The sequence below is a fragment of the Pectinophora gossypiella genome, chromosome Z (assembly GCF_024362695.1).
Source record: "Pectinophora gossypiella chromosome Z, ilPecGoss1.1, whole genome shotgun sequence".
NCBI classification, from domain to species: Eukaryota; Metazoa; Arthropoda; class Insecta; order Lepidoptera; family Gelechiidae; genus Pectinophora; species Pectinophora gossypiella.
This window is the reverse complement of record NC_065433.1, coordinates 27,756,434-27,776,893: the sequence shown is the minus strand read 5'-3', so window position 1 is coordinate 27,776,893 and position 20,460 is coordinate 27,756,434. Positions and strand designations below refer to the sequence as shown.

The following is a 20,460-nucleotide window of genomic DNA, read 5'->3' as shown; positions in this document are numbered from 1 at the left end:
ATTCATGCGAATGACGGATTACGAGTATAAATAGCAACAACTGTCTAAGGGCAGCACGTAGCGTGTTTGTCATACTTTACAACGTTTTGTGGTAAACAAACCAAGTTTGTATTGTCAATGCCGAGCTTGACAAATTTATTTATACCTGTAGGACTAACATGCAGAACGTGATAAAATTTTGTCACGGTATTTTTATCGATTCTGACGATATAATTATGACGTGATAGGAAAAAAACAAACTTATCAATTTCTACAAAATTTGTTTAATCGATCGATGATTTTATCACGTTGTGTATGTTAGCCCTATACCAATAACATATTTGGCGGTATCAGTCAGCTATTGTTCAAAATCGGATTACAAGCCTACAGATGCAACAACATTATCACTATCTATAGTAGACACAAATAAATATTATATTTCTTGTCCTAATAAAAAACAGATTGTGAACCAGATGTTACTACTTCACAGCTCCAGACAACACATTAATTACTTCCAACAACTTGCATGTGGGATCATGAGACTTTGCACTGACCGCGTCACAACTAGTCACAAGCACTTAGATTACGCGAACACAGTATTCTTATTACTACGAATTGTTATTTATATTTTTCCTCAAATAAATGACGAGTAATGTTTGATGTCGTTTTGTGATTGTTCGACTGGGTCAAGGCTGGTGTTGGGAAGTCGATTAAGGAGCAGTTTAGTTGTTTAGTCAAGTAATCAAGTAGTCTGGCAGGTGGTCGGCCCACGGGTTTCAGCTGGCTTACACTTCCACTTGCAATATTTACTTCCGCAACAGTTTTATGCTGATATATACCGCGATCGGGACTTAGTAAATTGGATTTTTTTACACGAGATTCAAAACTATTAATGAAAGTCATGGGATCATCAAAATAGTTACAAGTCAGTAGAGTTACGACCTATATGTATCTACAGGGTTAGGCCGTTGTTACTGTCAACTTGAAGAAAACGTTTTTTTTTAACTTGTTTGCTTTATAGCGCCTGAGGCTTCTGATTTGGGAATTTTTCGTTCCATCGGCTAAATCGATTTTCACACATATACCTGTCCGATATACGCAATCCGAGAATTTTCGGGAAGCGTCGAACAAGGCACACACTTGCCGGCGTCGCGGCGGCGGCGCAGACTCACGCGCAGCGCATAAGGTCGCGCAGATAGCAATGACCCGTTTCGCCTTATACAGCGCCGTTGCGAAAACCCACCTTAGCATTCCCGTGAACATCTGTTCGAGATGAAGGCTGCTGCCTACTTCGTGCCTTCGGATAAATAACAACCTGTCAGATGCGTACGCGCAAGGTCGGGCAACTAGTGACGTCACGGACGCCAAGGGTAGCAGATTGCGTCGAACAAATTTTAAGCACATCAAAATTAAAAAAATAAGGTAAATTTTTATTCAGATTCTTCATCAATATCTCAACCCTCGTCTACATATTGCATCGAAGTGTATGTGTTTACTCTAACTAGTTAATCTCGAATTATTCTGTCGTCATTTACTAAACAACATAGTTGCCTACACCCAACCCAGGAACCATCAAAAAACAATATACCTACGTACAAACAATCACTCAATTAGCGATTTCAACCACATAATCACCCGGCAACCACCTTTGGAAGTTCAGTCGGAATGTCGTCCGGCACCTTGAGCGGGCGGCGTATCTGTTCCGGCTCCCGGTGCGCATACGACGCACGCACGACGCTTGCGACGCTACAAGGTCGTACCTTAAAATGTCTGCCGTGTCACCTGATTGCTACTGACATAAACGTAGGAGAATCTTCACCATTCTTTTGAAAGACAGTTTTATTCAATCGACGATACATCATCGGGAATTAAGTACAATTATTTTATTTAAAAAGTGTAATTCGATCGACGGTTTTTGCGTATTGTACGGAGTCCTTTAATTAATCTCAACAACGGTCGCGCAACAGCGGCGCTGCAGCAATGCGACTAATTTGAAGACGCTGTATGTATTATAAAAATGCCAAAATGACACAACACTTCCTATGAACGCGCATTTGTTTATATTAGGTACTATATTTACTTACCGTTTATACCTACCTACATTAATTACGTATTTATACTAACATTAAATATTTATACATAAATTTTGTGATATATTTTTGTTTATTACCATAATTCTTCGATTTGGTATTAAACATATAATCTGTGTACACTATTAACGCATATTTATGGAACACGCACGACGTTCGTGCTTCACCCACATAGCACCAGCGTCGTGGTTCACGCCGCGACTTGTGCTGAGTGAGGCATTTTATTCCAGGACGTCCACCACCACCTAATCATAATTTCTTCGAACATCAGTTATGCTTTTATGTAATTGTTTTGTAAAAAAAATAAGTGATGTTATTGTCTTGTTTTAGTGTGTGGTATCCTTGAGGAGCTCGGTGGCGCAGCGGTAAACGCGTTCGGTCTGCGATTGTTGAAGTTAAGCAACTTCCGCAAAGGCCGGTCATAGGATGGGTGACCACACAAAAAAAAAGTTTTCATCTTGAGCTCCAGCGTGCTTCGGAAGGCACGTTAAGCCGTTGGTCCCGGCTGCAATAGCAGTCGTTAATAACCATCAATCCGCACTGGGCCCGCGTGATGGTTTAAGGCCCGATCTCCCTATCCATCCATAGAGGCCCGTGCCCCAGCAGTGGGGACGTTAATGGGCTGATGATGATGATGATCCTTTTATAATAAACAATTTCTATTCTATTCTAAAATGTCAAAATTAATATTATTGTAAATTGTATTATATAAACGAATTAATAAGTCAAAAAGCATATTCGTTATTACCCATAAATAATTTAACTCTAACACACAGTCACTGGGACTGTAACCTAGAACCTGACAGAGGGCAGCAGTAACTGTCAGTACTATTCAGAGGCGGAGGACAGGAGTCCTAGGACGGCTTTGAAATAGACTACTCTGGGCGCAATCGCGTCAGACAGAGTACTGCGGGGCGGAAGGCAAGAGGGAAACCACTGCCCTATTTTCCCTAAAAGTAGCATGGAGAACGCTACACCGACAAGAGCGTGGCTCTTAAATTAGTAATGATATGATGACAGGTTCCCTTACAAACATCAGAATCTGTGAAGTGACATCCAAACATTAAGTCTTAACCCACTCATGTATCTTCTTCTTATCGTGCGGGTTGTGAGGTGGAATACCAACCTCATCAACCCTGGTGTCAAGGTTACTCATGTATAATACTTTAGTATAGACTTAACCCCTCGCACACTTCACATTCCACATTCTAAAACAATCAATATAACAACTTTTAGCGCGTAATAAATCAATCAGGGCGCATTGAGTTTCATCATGACAACAAATTGCATGCAAAATTGTTTTTTGTTGACACGCTGTGGCACAATCCACTAGCGGTAGCTATTAGAATATAATAAATTTTAAAAAATATGATTATTTAAATGTCAAACTGTGACCCCCGAATGGGGAGGAAAGCTCCACCCGCCCCCCGAACTAACCCAACCACTTTTAGAGCCCTACCTCACCACCAACAAAATGTATGCAGTTGTATAAAGGAAACCACACTTGTTTGCGCAAGCAATTAGTCGTCGGCAGAATAATTTCACGGTGTCCTAAAGACATTACAGCCCTTATTTTGATAAGTAGAATGGCGATAAAAAGTGAAATATAACATTAACATAAGCTCACGACTACATCTCAATTGGGGTAAACAGAGATACATCTATCACATGATGAACTTAGTACCCACGCCTCACCGAACTTTCTGTTAGACCAACGTGACAGGTCAGCCGTATAGCCGTCTATAATAAAAATATATAGCGAAATATTGGCCCCGATTCCTGCAGACACCTTCTAATGTTACTTTAAGTTAAACCTGTCATTTTCTTATCCGCCGAAAAGTAAAGGGACGGATAATTTACAGCTCTTAACTTTTGGAAAAATGAGTAAATGAATGAATAAACCGGGCGAATCAAACAGGTATCTCGCTGGTACGCAACCGTTTGACGTGTGCTGTCAACTTAATTCTATCGGGTTATTGGCCAACGTAAAATTTTAGACGGTTGTTTTAGGTTTGTGCTTAAAATTGACGTATGTTCCATAAATTTTATGCTTGTCGATTACCCGTCCCTTTCCTTTTCGGCGGATGAGAAAATGACAGATATAACTTAAAATAAAATTAGATGGTTTTTACAGGAATTACTTTAATGCAACATCCTACCCGCGTCCGCCCGCCGCTCTTCGCCCGCGCCATACCTCGATGGTCAAGTGTGCTAAGTGACAGCAATTGTGCAATTTCTATCAATAGATGTACTGGCAATGCGTAATTGATTGAGAACGGTTGACAGAGCGCAAATTAATAGATAATATTATGTGCAGAGCCGGCGCGCCCGCGCAGCTTCACCTCAGTCGTTTGTATTTTTTTATCTGACTTTTCGCTTTGGATCACACGGAATTCACTACTAGACCGGCCAAGTAGTTAATGTCATTTGCGGCAAATCTACAATAAGTCACGTCAAAGAAATAAATAGTAGCGCCATCACAGCCACGCCACCTCGTTGGTTGTATTTGGTGGCGCAACCTTGGGTCTTCTTCTATCGTGCAAGTTGTGAGGCGTATTACCAACCTCATCAACCCTGGTGTCAGGGTTATTGTGCCGCCAAATGACCCTTATATAGCTCATGTAACAACTAGGAACTTAAATCAGTAAGTAGGTGGTACTCTATGAAATTAATGATGGCTTAACGTGCCTTCCGAAGCACGGATCATCTTACTTTCGGACAATCACGGATCAGTACCTATGTAGTATCCTAACCAAACTAGGATTATGAATTGATTTTTGTCCCCACCGGGATTGAAAACAGGGACCTCCGGATCGTGAGCCCAACGCTCAACCACTGGATCACTGAGACCGTTAAAAAGCCTAAGTAATAGGCCATTTTGAAGTAAGCAGCGTATCTTATGTTCTACATCTTATAAAACGGAGTATGACCCAAAGCTCGACTCCGAAAGAGAGACAGTCGTAGAAACAATGTAGGTAGACGCCCTTAAACTTTATATTGAATTTCCTGCCAATAACTCCATATCTTGGTACCAAGTTCCACTTATAAGCAAAGCGTAGGCGGCGCGGGCGCACACTCGTTTAAATCACATTCGTTGGTGACAACATATAGGTACCTTTAGATTATTTCTAATATCAATGTCAATTGGAGCGTAAAATTCCTTGCGAAATGTTATTACCAGTAGCTGTGTACTTACGATTACTATGTGAATATATTATCACGCCAAAACTGTTGATATAAAAGAGGGGCCAAGTTCATTAGGCTTTCAACGCGGCCGTCGCGCGGATGCAGCGCTGCAATAATGCGACTAATTTGATAGAAGATACGGCTCACCACCTATCACGTTGGTAAACAGAAAGCTTGATGAGGGGTATTTAGTTCATCTTGCGATGGATGTTCTTCTGACTAACGAAGAAAGAAAGCATTTATTGGGATATAGTCGTAACATTATATTATACTATTTAACATGAATTGCACCTATCATAACACTTATAATTGTTATAAAAACAACAAAATATAAATGTATGTGGCCAGATCTTAAAATTGATCATTTCATGATATGCTCGTTTTGAAGCTAAGAAATTAATCGACTATTCGCATTTTTATTAGACCACATAACATGGAGACCGCCTGCATTAACGATATGGTCACCTTGAGTTGGTTATTTCATGAAATATGACCATTAATGAGCAATTCTAAGATCTGGCCACGACATATAGATATAATCATAACGATTAACAAACAAACTTACCAAGACTGGCGCTGGTATCATTCACGTACACTCTCACACACAGGTTTAGTCATTGGTCTGTGTACATCACATTTTCCACAAGTCACGACTTGTGGTCGGCACTGTATTTAGGTTGCGTTGAAACCTGTAACAAAAGAACTTGGCTTTACAGTATGTCCCCGGACACGCGGAAGGGGGGGGGGGGGGGGTCTTTCGACACACACATATTTAATGAGGTACTTTCCAGGGTATGTTCCCCAAAAATAATAAAGATGGCGCTTGTCCAGTTTTAACGTGATAATTATCTATTTTCTCATAACTTGGGTACATAATGGCAGAAGCATAATATAAAAATAATTGTTGCTTATTTGGATCAGATCTATGCATAGAATTATGTTGCTTTTACCTATATTGCTTCTCTTTATTTTGATCAGAATAATAATGGGTGGAAAATATATTTATACATTGTTTTAAGTTTACGCGGTTGTTATCATAATTAAAACACATAATAACGGGTTCTTACCGCGTTTAAAGTGACAGTGAGTGCGGTTTGTCGTAGTGAGTTTGGTGCGAGTTCAGATGGTTCCGAACATTCCGATATCAAAAACATAAACAAGCGGCAAAGAAAGAGGGTAGACAGATATGTCTGCCCGTAGAAAATTATGGATCTACCTACTCCACTCCAATCTCATCAGTCATCCCGTGATCATGGCACTTGCAACAGTGTCGAAATATCGGGAGTCTCATATCCCCATTTAAACGCGGTAAGAACCCGTTATTATGTGTTTTAATTATATTTATGCCTAGGTGTAGGTAATAAAAAGGGTCATCATTATACCGAAACACATAGACAAAAGATGCATACTTAACATGTCAGTTCATAATATTACATGTGCGTACAGCGACACCTATATTTTTATGGAAAGTCCCTCATTAAGTAATTAATTCATAATTAAGAATTAGGAATTTTCGATGAAATTTTGGTTGACATTTACTTATTACTTACTAGGCCGAAAATAACATTATGGTCTATAAAAGACGTACCTACTATCTAGAACTTAACCAACTGCAATCAAACTGCAATAGGACTAACCGAATTTTGTCGCAGTTGGATGGCAGTCGGTTTGCAGCACAAATCATAATGTTTGCAGTTTCGTTGCAATAATGACAAGCGTCAACTCTGCAGTTCATATACATTCCGTATTTTTTTGACGTGACTTTTTGTAGATTTTACCGCACATGGCATAAACTACTTGGCCGGACAAATGAGGAGGGTTAAGAGCGCGCACCTGTTAGTAAGCAAAGTTAAAAAAAAAAACATGTCGCAGTCTGTCTGTAACAGCCCTATGGGGTTCTTCTTCTTCTACCGTGTGGGTTGTGAGGTGGATTACCAACCTCATCAACCCTGGCATCAGGGTTATTATTGAGCCACCAAAGGCCCCTGACATGGCTCATATAACGACTACGTACTTACATCGGTAAGTAACCGGGAACAACGGCTTAACGTGCCTTCCGAAGCACGGATCATGTTACTTTCGGACAATCAGGTGATCAGGCCATAATATCCTAACTAAACTAGGGATCACAAAGTAATTTGTGTTGTATGCTCCCATCGGGATTCATACCCGGGACCTCCGGATCGTGAGCCCAACGCTCAACCACTGGACCACGGAGGTTGTTCGTCCTAGGGGCCTATCTCTCTAGGATACCACGGTGGCGCAACCATGATCGCGCCACCAACAAAATGTTCCAATTGTATAAACGCTACCTCACCACTTACTAGGCCTCGTCTGTATACTTTTTGTGGTGGCGCCACCATAGTGTCCTAGTGAGATATGGTCCTTAGTCCTTAGTGATGCGTTACTTGGGACAAGAAGTAATCACAATAGGTGCAATCGCTGATGATGAGTGAGTCAAGTGAGGACTGTCAGCCAATTCTTTTTTGTGCGTGATAGGCAAGCATTTGACCACAATTTCACCTGATGGTAAGTAATTGTATGTCTACCTAGAAAGTCCTAAATAATCTTCCAACCAATCCCAAACAAAACAACTTTACATTCAAACTATGATCGAACAAGTTACAAAGGTTCACCGTGCAATGGAATTACTTATCAGGGTCTATAAATATATCGTGCCCATCGGGAGCTGAGGTGCGCGAGCGCATATCTCCCGGCGCAGATAGAGCGGGCGTGATACGAGAGCTTCTTGCTTTGTCCTATCACCGCGATAAAAGAGGAAGATAAATTCCTTTTGACCCTCCGAAGATGAGGGATTTTATTGTAAGTATTTATTTTACTTTATAGAAACACTTTGAGTATACATATTTAAGCTAAAGATAATTTGTACTAAAAGAACTTGGTATTTAGCAGTGATGTCTTTATAAACTCAATAAATTTAAAGTACTTTTCTACTTAACATGTTTTAATAGAAATGATCACATTAAAGTAGGTACTTACTTACTTGTTTTAGAAATATAACATTTAAACTGCTATTATAAGTCACATAATATACTTGGTTAGCATAACGTTCATAATTCAAGTTAAGTACCAACTACTTTTAAAAAAATATTTGAGGTAATTAAGTAATAAAGTTCTACTGAATAAATATTTGTAACAAAAACTATTTTGTGGGTGAAATATAATTAAATCTTCTCTCTCTCTCTTTATTTAAGAGCTGCGCTAAATATTACTGAGAATTAAAACTTTATGCTTTGTGACTTTGAATCAAGGTCTCTTTGAGGAGCTCGGTGGCGCAGTGGTAAACGCGCTCGGTCTGCGATTGTTGAAGTTAAGCAACTTTCGCAAAGGCCGGTCATAGGATGGGTGACTACAAAAAAAAAAGTTTTCATCTAGAGCTCCACCGTGCTTCGGAAGGCACGTTAAGACGTTGGTCCCGGCTGCATTAGCAGTCGTTAATAACCATCAATCCGCACTGGGCCCGCGTGATGGTTTAAGGCTCGATCTCCCTATCCATCCATAGGGAAGGCCCGTGCCCCAGCAGTGGGGACGTTAATGGGATGATGATGATGCTTTGTGACTTTGAATCACGCTTTAAGTATCTTTCAAAACATAAGTGGAAGAGCTAACATCGGTAAAGCCGATTTAAAAAAAAGATAGGTAAGTATATATTGAAACTTCTACATAAGTACTACATTTTAGTTTTATCTACTAAGTTTCGTTCTTAATACTTATTTAAATATCAAGAATCGTCTATTTAACTATAATATTCTCGAAGGCACGTATATTATACTTAGTAAGTAATTAAAACCGAACACCATGTAGTTTGATTAGCTATAGCACTTAATGTCAGCGGCGGGTCATCCCACGCATGCGCGCAGCCTTGAAGCTACTGACTGTTGTATGTACGTCGTACGTTACAACGCTGCGCCTGCGCCGGTACCTAATGTTTTGGGAAGTAAAAAGTACTTCTTGAATAGCTTTTGATTACTTAAACATAACATAAATAGCTTATATAGGTTCCACTGTTGATCACAGACTCTCCCTGCGATCTATCGGAGGGGGTATGGAACATACTCCATCACCCTGGTCTAGTGCGTTGGTGGGAGTAATAATTGGGCTAGTAGCCCGGTACCCAATGCTCGGTTAGGTACCTATGTTAAAAATATTTTTTTAGGCTGTACTTTCATGGTATCATTCTTTTAAAACAACAGTAATAGTCTTTTAAGTACGTATCACAGTGGGGTAGCTTTTCAAATCGATCTAATTGCATCATCTCCGCTTGGTCTGCTGCGCCTGCGTCTATCCCTATTTCAAGATCACTCGGTGACTATCATGGGGTAACTCGCAAAAATGTATTTATGTGTGTAGTACTTCATTTGCACCCGCAATCTTTGCACTTTTACAAAATTTCCTCTCATTATGTTTGCCTGGAAGAAATCGTTTTAAGCGATATGCCCATCATTTGGCACGCACTAGCTAGGTCACATTGGTAACTTTGTTTTTATTTTGATGTATGTAATAAATAATACATGAATTGAAATGAATTATAATAAGTTTCACATCGCAAATATTAACAAAACACGTCCACATAATGACAGATACATGACACCTTCGCTGTAACTTAACCGACGTCATAAATAAGAGGTGTACCAGTCGACATACGAATTAGCATAAGCAGCCGAGTGGCCGCCATTTCACTTTCCTAAGATTCTACTTCGAACTCCACATACCTCATTTCACTTCACTATACATTAGTAATAGTAGCCGGGACCAATGGCTTAAAGTCTCTTCCGAAGATCGTCTTATTTTTCGGTCAATCAGACGATTTCAAACTTGGCCGACAAAAATTTCCTGGCCGAACTAGAGACAGTCTCACGAAGTTTATGCTATGTTACGCGTGTCCCCACCAGAATCGAATCCAGGACGCTCAGTCACTGAACAATGTAGACCATTGGAATGATATTAAGATATATGATGGCAAGTTATATTATTATTATTATAAACTCACGCCTATTTCCCACCGGGATAAGCAGAGACTATAGAATTCCATACACGCACACTGGTTCAGAGTAGATCGTATTGAACCTTTTCTAAGGACATCTCCAATTTGATCATCGTAAGTCCTTCTCGGTCTTCCTCTGCCAGCCCTACCATCAACTTTCGCTTTATATACCGCTTTTGCAATTCTATTATCCTTCATCCGCTCAACGCAAGTTATAATGTTTATTGAACCCCTGATACTGCGTTAGAGGAACACATTGAAACAATTCACGTAAAAAAGCAATATTGCAAGTTTAAACGTAAGTGTGCAATTCTAACAAATGTCAAATAGTAAGAATTTTTAGTTTTTTAGATGAATTGCTTCAATGGGACCTTTTCAACCGCCCGGGACACTTTCCTCTAGATAGACCTAGTTATTTCCAAGAATAAATAAGTACCTAAGAGGCTCAGTAAGAATGTTGTTTAGCAAGATTGAAGAAAAATTTACAGAAAGCTCGGTGACATGTGGGTACTTAGTTCATCTGGCGACGGATGTAACTCCGACAACCGTTTGCGATATACAGTGTTATGTATTTTCCAAATAAAAATCTGTATGATAGTAAAGGGAAACTAAAAATGAAGGTAATTGAAGCTCAAAATTTGTACTTACGTACTTGGAATTACGTGTGGAATTTGTGGCTAGAATAAGAATGAGTAAACAAACAATGTTATCTCAGTTACAGAGGTTTATGCATATAAAATTTACTCGCTGTCTCAGTTATAGAGGTAACTATGATGATAAATCGAAAGAACGAATCCCAGATATAGAGGCTTACCTCGTCCCACTAACAGAGGTAATTCAGTGCCAAAGTGTTGGGACCTCAGCATGAGTTCCAGTTATGGAGGTTTCTCATTTATCCAGGTCCCACTTAACCAAGTTTCACTGTAGTAGTGAGCTAATGTTATGAATGTTTAAGGAAACAAACACTAGATTGATAACAACTTTCTGCAACAGTACGAGCTACAATTTAGGGCCAGTTTTAAGACGGATGTTGAGTTTGTCAACAGATGAAGAAAGCACAGCGCAAGAGCATGCGCTGTTTAGACAAATATTAGGGCTGGCAACATTTACGCGGTTTACTGTTTATTCTCTTGGCAAGGTCGCACTTTCACTGGTTAGCACGCGAGTGCTTAGGTATGTCCGACATATTTGTCGAAACAGGTAAATTACATATTTTGGCCGAGCCAATATTTACATTAGTACTCATATTGTAGCATCAACAGTGAAGCTAGAAAATAAAAGCAGACAAACATTTTACTGGGAGCCAATAAAACACGTTTAGCTGTTTATCTTCCCGGGCGTGTCGTAAAAACCGACAGAGGGATTGTGATCTTCCGAACATGACGGACCATTGTACGGGCGACAGGCTGTGCTGTTTGCGCTTATGTCTCTACCCACCCCATTAGGGATTGCAGGCGTGAGTTTATGAATCCGGACGATGCGTGAAGCACTACCTGAACGATGACTGTCCACATTTCGTAACCTCGTATTACTTTAACAGAACTATAATTTTCTCTAATCAATACCTATGACTGTTCTATAACCACTTAATTGAAATATCGCGTGTATGGAAAAATATTGCTCGAGGCACCGTTTATTGAAGGTAATAAATAGGTAGGTGTTTGATCTGTAATGGATATCCCTAATAACTCATTCGAACACACTGTGCTATTTCTTTGTATTTGTAGTTTTTTTTTTGACGTGACTTATTGTGGATATGCCGCAGATGGCATTAACTACTTGGCCGGACAAATGGGGAGTGCTGAAGGCTCTCACCCGGTACAACGTTTAAGACAACAGGCCTGAGGGTGCCCATCTGGGCGCGAACCTCGGCTCAGGGCGTCACCTGAGAGGAAAAATATTTGAAAGACCCTAGTGACCCTAGTGGGTCGATAGCGATAAGCGCTGATTGAGGGAAATCGTCGACCACGCCGGCGGGATAGGTATCGGGGTCCTGAAGTGTTTGGTGTCGCGAGCTGATTGGCTGCCTCTATGGCTAGAGTAATCGGGTCGTCGGGATTGTATATTACGTCCTTCGGACGCCGATACTTTTCAGTACCGTCCCTAAGCGGGTTGTACTTGTAGTGAAACACAACAAGAACAATGTTTTTCCATAAAATCCATTGATTTTTATATATGAAATTTCACCACCAATTTCAGAAGCCATTAAGAGCGATTGCGTCTCGGAAAAGTAAATTTTCTCATGACACTACTGGTAGAACCACTCACTACTGCCTACAGTAAAAAGGACGAACAGAGAAAATGAAACATCAAAATAGAACAAAAGGCAAAAAATACTTACTAAACAAATGAATATCTTACTTAAGAGTATGTATCTATTGAACTAAGTACTCAAATTACTTAGTACCTATTTTCTATTACAGAATCAACTTTACATTAAATATACACACATAAACAGCCTATATACGTCCCACTGCTGGGCACAGGCCTCCCCTCAATCAACCGGAGGGGGTATGGAGCATACTCCACCACACTGCTCCACTGCGGGTTGGTGGAGGTGTTTTTACGGCTAATAGCCGGGACAAACGGCTTAACATGCCCTCCGAAGAACGGAATCATCTTACTTTTTCGGACAATCAGGTGATTCAAGCCTGAAAAGTCCTTACCAAACAAAGGGCAGTCTCACAAAGTCTTATTTCATCTAGGAGCAAATAAATATTTGACAGCAGCAACAAGTATTTCCATTGAAAGTCATTGTATTGACAAAGTACAGCTGCCCTGGCCCGAACACTTGAATCAACTCCGTTTGAACCTCATACTTGAATAACTATTTTGACACATCATGTACCTAATATATGTACGAGTGATGTACTAAAACACCAACTGAATTATGGTAATAGAGAGTAGATATCAACAGCCAAAAGCGACCTGGAGGTCAATGACCGACTCAACCTTTGTACCAGGGATTATTATCGGGGAATTCAATTTGAATGAAACTTGGACTTCCAGATGATGTGTCGAGCGATCGCACAACTAGACATGGCGGCCGTTTGCAAAAAGTAGCATAGATTATAGGTACCTATAAGATTTTGATTTCTATCTTCAAAACTACTTCATGACTTGTTTGGAAAATATGACGTACATGTTAATTATACCTACAACTGTAACCAAGTGCACCATATATAGTACAATAAGTAAAGCCATGTTTGTGTTCTAAGTGCTCAATGCCTGTCACGACCGTATGTCGTCTTGGCTCGCCTCACATCCGTCCGACCAATATTGGCTAACCTCCACTCATACTGATATGAATGACAAACCTCATCCGACTTCAAACACTAATGAAATCACGACAGACAATGAAAATAAATCCAAGAACAACGATTTAAAATGTAAACAAATGATTTAAAAGAAACTGGAAACAGAGTGAACAACACACTTAATAAGCAAGCGCAGGAATAAGAAAACATTATTGATTGACAATTGTAAAGTATTGTAAACAAAAAAAAGAGAATACGAATACAGAAAGTTTACAAACTACCTATCACCGAGTATTGGTCAGATACAGATGCAACTGTTTGCGGCAAAAACACTGAAGCAGACCATTTATGTGTTAAGTGCATGCGTAATATTCAATTACTTATACTTTTCAATGACCTGAGGAAAACGTTCTAGGTGCATGCCTTGAGAAATTTTCAAACTGCGGACTTAAGTAATGAACGGAATGTATAGGTACATACAGAAACAAGTAAAACTAATACTTAGGATAAGTGGAGGCTGAGGTAAATAATTTTCCGTACAGTTACTGACACTGCACACGCATCATTTGTTACCGTTGCATGCCTACAAGCTAAAAGCTAGATGGAAATACGCTAACATTTAAATAAATACATATAGATGAACCAATATGTTTGTACAGGGCAGGGTTTTCCAGTCATTTTTTTGTTTAAAAGGCTACACATATCAAGTTAAGTTAAAAAACTACATCAAACACGACATCAACACTAAACCAAAAATGTTACAACTTCAAAAGAAATACAAACAGACTACAACTTATAAAAACACCATAAAGTGGCGCCAAAATGTTACGAAACCCCAACGTAAATAGATATGTGGATATTACAAAGTTATTAAGGATAATTATGGTGAAAATTAATCTCTGGCGCGCGCGGCGTTTGATCTATTTTCCGACGAGGAAGCGGAGCCCTTAGCACTCGGCAACTTCGACGAGAGCCCTGACACGTGCTGCCCCCGCCGCACCTGCACCGACGACGTTTGTGCGGAGGACAATGCCGCGGTTGCCAGCTGCAGGCACACCGGACGGCTCATCTTAATCTAGCTGCATAGTTAAGTGTGACCATCTATTTTTATTTTCCGTCGCGAAACGTGGACACCTTCCGCTACACAAAGCTCGGCTTCCGGCGTCTCGAGACGTTTTTCTTTCTCCGTGGAATTTTAACTAGAACTAGTGTTGATTTTGAAATGGAAATTGGTTAAAAATACTGTGAATTTTGATGCTGAAATATATGAGGAAATGTTGAGCGCCGAGTATGAGGAAGACTTTGCACCTGACGGCGACGCGACGTAGTGCGTTGACGGTTTTGAGCTCTTGACAGCGACATCACAAGTTGACAGCAAGCAGGAAGTGTCCACGGTGATTATTATCAGAGTTAACGGTGAGCAGTCGAAGTCCGGAGTCACTACCAATATCGTCAACCAAACCCAAACAAGTATTTATGTCATCACACAATGGAATATCATTACGCACTTATTCGTCTATCCACGATTAATATTCAAACTCAGTATAAATTGCTGTCATTCTACGAAGCTTACACCTTCGAAATAGCGGCCAGGAATAATTCAGCTCTTATTCTGTTCATAAAAAATTGCACTCTTGTGACGCTGCTGCAATTATCATTTTTATCAACTTTTAGGAAACTGGGGGGCTTGCACCTTGATATTTTAAACACACTGATACTTTATTATTATGATACTTAAAAATTTGTCTTCTGAAGGATATTTTACAGAATATGGAATTTTCTAATTTAAGACAAAACTACAATTTATCGTCGTAAACAGTCTGCTGAGTTCCAATATAATATTGGTGATTGTCTGTCTCTAGCTAGTAGCGATGCTCGGCGGGTGTCGCGCCTCGGCGTACGCGCCGATCAAGGCCCTAACTCCTGTTTTGGTTCGGCTGACCTTCTTGGCTCACCTACAGATTTCCAGTTTAGTACTCCGACTGGCCGGAGCTTTTTGTACGAAGGGTCTATTCGAATGCGACTCAAATTGTTATAAACTAAGTAAGTCTATTTCTCTGGGACTGTTTTTAATTTAATAATAAGACAGTTTGCCGCTTTTTGAAATAATTTACAAGCGAGTGCAACATCGTTCACATGACTTTTCTAACTATACGGTAGACGACAAGTCGTCTTCAATCGGTCCGTCTTGATTTGGGAAGATCGTTCGGATTCCAATACTTTAAATAGAAGGCTAGGCCCATCAATATTGTCTCCATTATAATTAACTGCGCTTTTATCTGAGTTGTTAACCCTAAAGCACCATCCTCATATGTAAAAACATCTAATGAATTATTCAATGTGGCCCTTTTATCGAGATCAGTCGGTACCTGTGGTTATACGGCAGAGTTTAGAAGATGGTCTTGTGTATGGTAGTGTCGCGTGGGTTTTGTGGGTTGCAAGTTGTCGGGGTAGCATCGAAACAGGTTCTATAACCGGGTTCTGGGTGGGATGTCACCGATATCGACCTGGTCACCGGTCAAGCGTCGCTCAGGTGTTTGACATTGGATTTCTAATTTTTTGGGAAAATAGGTTCGGCCGTGAGAATTTCGTTCGTATTCATTCGTTCTCGTTTTGTTGATACGTAATGCGGTTTGTAAACGTTCCTATTGTTGTCTGCTGTTGTAGGTGCTATACGAAGACTGCGACTAATGTTCTTAGATTATTCAATTAATATAAAAGCAACTTTGAAGGACATTCCGGTTACAGCAAAAAAATTAATCTCGATACGGCGATATTAAACAAAATTTGGTTTTTGAAGACACACATATTATAATAAGAAATATTGCGCGTTACGCGTGACGTGTCTATACTCAATCAGTTTGTAGTCGCCGCCGGAATATAGATGATCAGAAAAACATTATTTATAATTTACAAGAAAATAATAAAATCTCTAACACGGGTTATAGGAAAGTGCATAAACATTAGGTTCTGTGTCTACATGTGAAACTCATAAGATTTCAGACATACATTACATTTAAGTCAGATTGTCATGAATAGGTAATCTTATACTTTATCGATGTCCATATTTAGAGAAAGATAATCGTGGATTTCCTTAAGTTGTCATAAGGTGATCAACACAAAGCAGTAAGGACCTTAGATTTGACTATATTAGTTAAGTATAAGTAGATTATGATTTTTTTTGGGAAACGGAATTACCCCAAAATTACACGTAGATAATATCGATATAGAATTTTAATTTGCTTGTAACACAGGTGTCACAGCCAAAAAACAATTACTTGTAAGCTAATTCTAATATCAGATTTTACCTAATAAGAGCAGCGGTAAATAGGTATGACAATAATTATTAACACAAACAAGATTATGTTACGATAAATGTTGGTAAAGATAGACTAAGTAATTAAATTAAATTATATGAAGATGAAATTATCAATTAAGTAGGTATATTAATAAGATGGGCTTAGTGAGTAGGATTAAAATGTTTTAACGACATTAACCATTACAAGTTATTCGTAACGTCAAAAGCTCTAGTTTATGATCTGACAATATAAATAAAAAAAAAATCACATCATAGAGCAGTAAATTAAAATAATAAAAAATTTAAACTTGTATTGGTTCAAAATTAAAATGAGGTCGTCAAGGTATTTATTGCATCTCGCCAAAAGCCTTAACTTATTCACACGCCAGCGACATTAGCTAACGAAACAAATTCGCAACGCTTAACCGTTAAATTCAAACTTCGCGAGATGCGCACACGCAGCTTCCGCGTCGATGTCACTTAATAAAAATAATATAAAAAATTCTGACGTACTTAAATCAGTGTTTGTCTTTTGAACGTTCAATTTCAAACTTGGAACTGTCAAACGCGTTTTCGAAGCACAGGCACACGCGGTCGTTCGTAGCGCGAGTCGTGCGCGCGCTGGCGGCGTCAGCAACGCACTGCCGTCGTCCGGCGTCCTTCGACTTTCACTAATGATAATACAGTGTAACGCGGCTCGTTTCAGTGGCGCTCCAGCGGCGGGCGCGCCCCGGGCCACCGCAGCCTCCGCTCGCGGCCGGGTATCCGCCGCACCAACCACCACTTTGTCAAACGCTTGTGTTTAGTCCTTTTGTGCAGGGCGCGGTTGCCTTGCATAATCTACTGCTTGTTTACCTGTGCTAATTGTTTTTATTAAGGTAAACGCTCCTATTACCGCCAGGTTAAGCTATGCTCTGATTACCTCTCAGAAATTAAGTACTTCTGTATTTGCTAGTGCAGCTTATTTATTTTATTTGTATTGTTATGACTGTCTTTTGCTAAATACATCAAGAATTTTTAATTTTGAGTGAATATTTTGGATAAAAAATAATTTTATGTCCGAAAACTCACTTGCCTCTATTACCGCCACATGAATTGCGGTTTTTTTCTATTACCGCCTTTGCTGCATCGAATACCGCCAACGAGATATCTAACCAACATGTGTCTACACTTAGCGGGATCCCCTGTCTGGGAGACATAAGAGTGATGCAGAGAATTAGATCTGGATTTGTTCTACTGAATTATGCTGAAAACAGAATTTGTTCCGTTAAAAAAACGGAAATACAAAGTTTTCTAACCGACCTCCAGCCAGCGGGATATTTACCAAAGTTAAGTCTGATGAAGTATAAATTGGTATTAACTTTTAGATCTGTATTTATTCTGTTCAACAAAACAAAAAAAAATACTTCTGTCATCCTTATTTCAGCTACAATCAAGCTGCAATGAAACCTCCAGTCAGCGGATTTTTTCTCTCCCAAGGATCTCCACAACGATCGGTCCTGCGCTGCCCGCATCCAGCGGCTTCCCGTCACCTTCACCAGATCGTCGGTCTACCTTGTAGCAGGCCTACCCACTGAGCGTCGTCCGACACGTGGTCGCCACTCCAGAACCTTTCCGCCCCAGCGGCCATCGGTTCTCCTCGCTATGTGTCCTGCCCACTGCCACTTCAGTTTTGCAATTCTCCGAGCTATGTCGGTGACTTTAGTTCTCCTGCGGATCTCCTCATTTCTGATTCGATCAAGCAGGGAAATACCGAGCATAGCTCTCTCCATTGCCCGCTGAGCGACACCGAGCCTCCTCACGAGACCCATAGTAAGCGGCCACGTCTCACTGCCGTAGGTCATCACTGGCAACACGCGCTGGTCAAAGACTTTCGTCTTGAGACACTGATATTTTGGACGAGAAGATATTCCGCAGCTTCCCGAACGCTGCCCATCCGAGTTGGATCCGACGAGAGATCTCTTTCTCGAAGTTGGACTTACCTAACTGGATTATTTGTCCTAGGTAAATGTACTGGTCTACAACTTCGATTGTAACGTTCCTAACCTGAACTGGAGTGGGTGCGACATGGTCGTTGGACATAATTTTTGTCTTTGCCATGTTCATGCTAAGACCCACTCGTTGGGATGCGTTACTGAGATGCTCGAGCATGGTGTTCAGGTCTTCCAGAGTCTCAGCCATTAGGACTATATCATCGGCAAATCGAAGGTGCGTCAGGTACTCACCGTTGATGTTGATGCCAAATCCTTTCCAATCCAGAAGCTTAAAAATATCCTCCAATGCAGCAGTGAACAGTTTCGGAGAGATGACATCTCCCTGTCTCACTCCTCGCTCAGTTGGATCGGATTAGAGCTCTGGTTCTGTACTCGAACTGACATAGTGGCATTTTGGTAGAGGTCCCTTAGCTTTTCAATGTACCTATGGTCCACTTGGCACCTCTAAAGAAACTGCAACACCGCTCAGGTCTCCCTTTCTCATAGTCCACAAACGCCAAGCAAAGTGGCAGATTATACTCTTCGGTCTTCTGTATAACCTGCCGCAGCGTATGGATGTGGTCTATGGTGCTAAAGCCTTTTCGGAAACCGGCTTGTTCGGGAGGCTGGAAGTCGTCAAACCTGCAAGCGAGACGATTCGTAATGACCCTCGAAAACAACTTGTATACATGGCTCAGAAGCGAGATAGGTCTGTAGTTCTTCAGTAGGGCTTTATCACCTTTCTTGAAGAACAGGATCACCTCGCTTCCGCTCTATGCCCTCGGCGTTTTGCCCTGAAATATGACGGAATTGAAGAGCCTCTGGAGGGCTTTGAGTATTGGCGTTCCGCCCGCTCTCAGAAGTTCTGCTGTGATTCCGTCATCTCCTGCCGCTTTGCTGTTTTTGAGCTGTTTGAGGGCCATCCTAATCTCGTACAGGCTGACGTCCGGGATATCTTCAGTGTAGTGTCGGGTAAGCTTGGCTCGAGGGTCTCAAGCCATGCTTTCGCCTGATGTTTTCGTGGAATATAGCTGTCTATAGAAACTCTCAATCTCCCTCAGGATTTCGGGAGTTGACGAAATGATTCTGTATGAGGAGTTTTCAATAAACTTTATTATTATTGTTATTTTTTTATTAAATGAATTATGACATAAACTACAGAAAAATCTTTTGGTTTCATAAATTTATATACATAATTGACGTCTGTCTCTGTCCATCCGTCTGTCTCTGTCCGTCCGTCTGTCCATCCGTCGGTCTCTGTCTATCCGTCTGTCTCTGCCGGTCCGTCTGTCTCTGTCTATCCGTCTGTCTCTGTCCGTCCGTCTGTCCATCCGTCTGTCTCTGTCCGTCCATCTGTCTCTGTCCATCCGTCTGTCTCTGTCTGTCCTTCTGTCTCTATCTATCCGTCTGTCTCTGTCCGTCCGTCTGTCTCTGCCTGTCCTTCTGTCTCTGTATGTTCTTCTGTCTCTGTCCGTCCGTCTGTCTCTATCTGTCCGTCCGTTTCGGTCTGTCCGTCCGTCTGTCTCTATCTGTCCGTCCGTTTCGGTCTGTCCGTCCGTCTGTCTCTATCTGACCGTCCGTTTCGGTCTGTCCGTCCGTCTCTGTCAGTCCGAAGAATAATGCATCACCCTGTCTATAAATCATAAGAGGGAATCCTATGGTGGCGGTAATA

At 40.7% G+C, this 20,460-nt stretch overlaps 1 protein-coding gene across 1 annotated transcript in view; it reads right to left on the bottom strand.

Annotated features, from left to right (window-relative positions):
* LOC126380291 (inverted formin-2) overlaps positions 1-17,466 on the bottom strand; it is a 96,857-nt gene extending 79,391 nt beyond the window's left edge. Inside the window, exons 1-2 of the mRNA XM_050029599.1 lie at positions 17,329-17,466; positions 5,821-5,944 (exon numbers count right to left, since the gene is read on the bottom strand). The gene's annotated coding sequence lies outside the window, so the exon portion shown is untranslated. The remainder of the gene's footprint in view (positions 1-5,820; positions 5,945-17,328) is intronic.
* Positions 17,467-20,460: the final 2,994 nt, after the last annotated feature.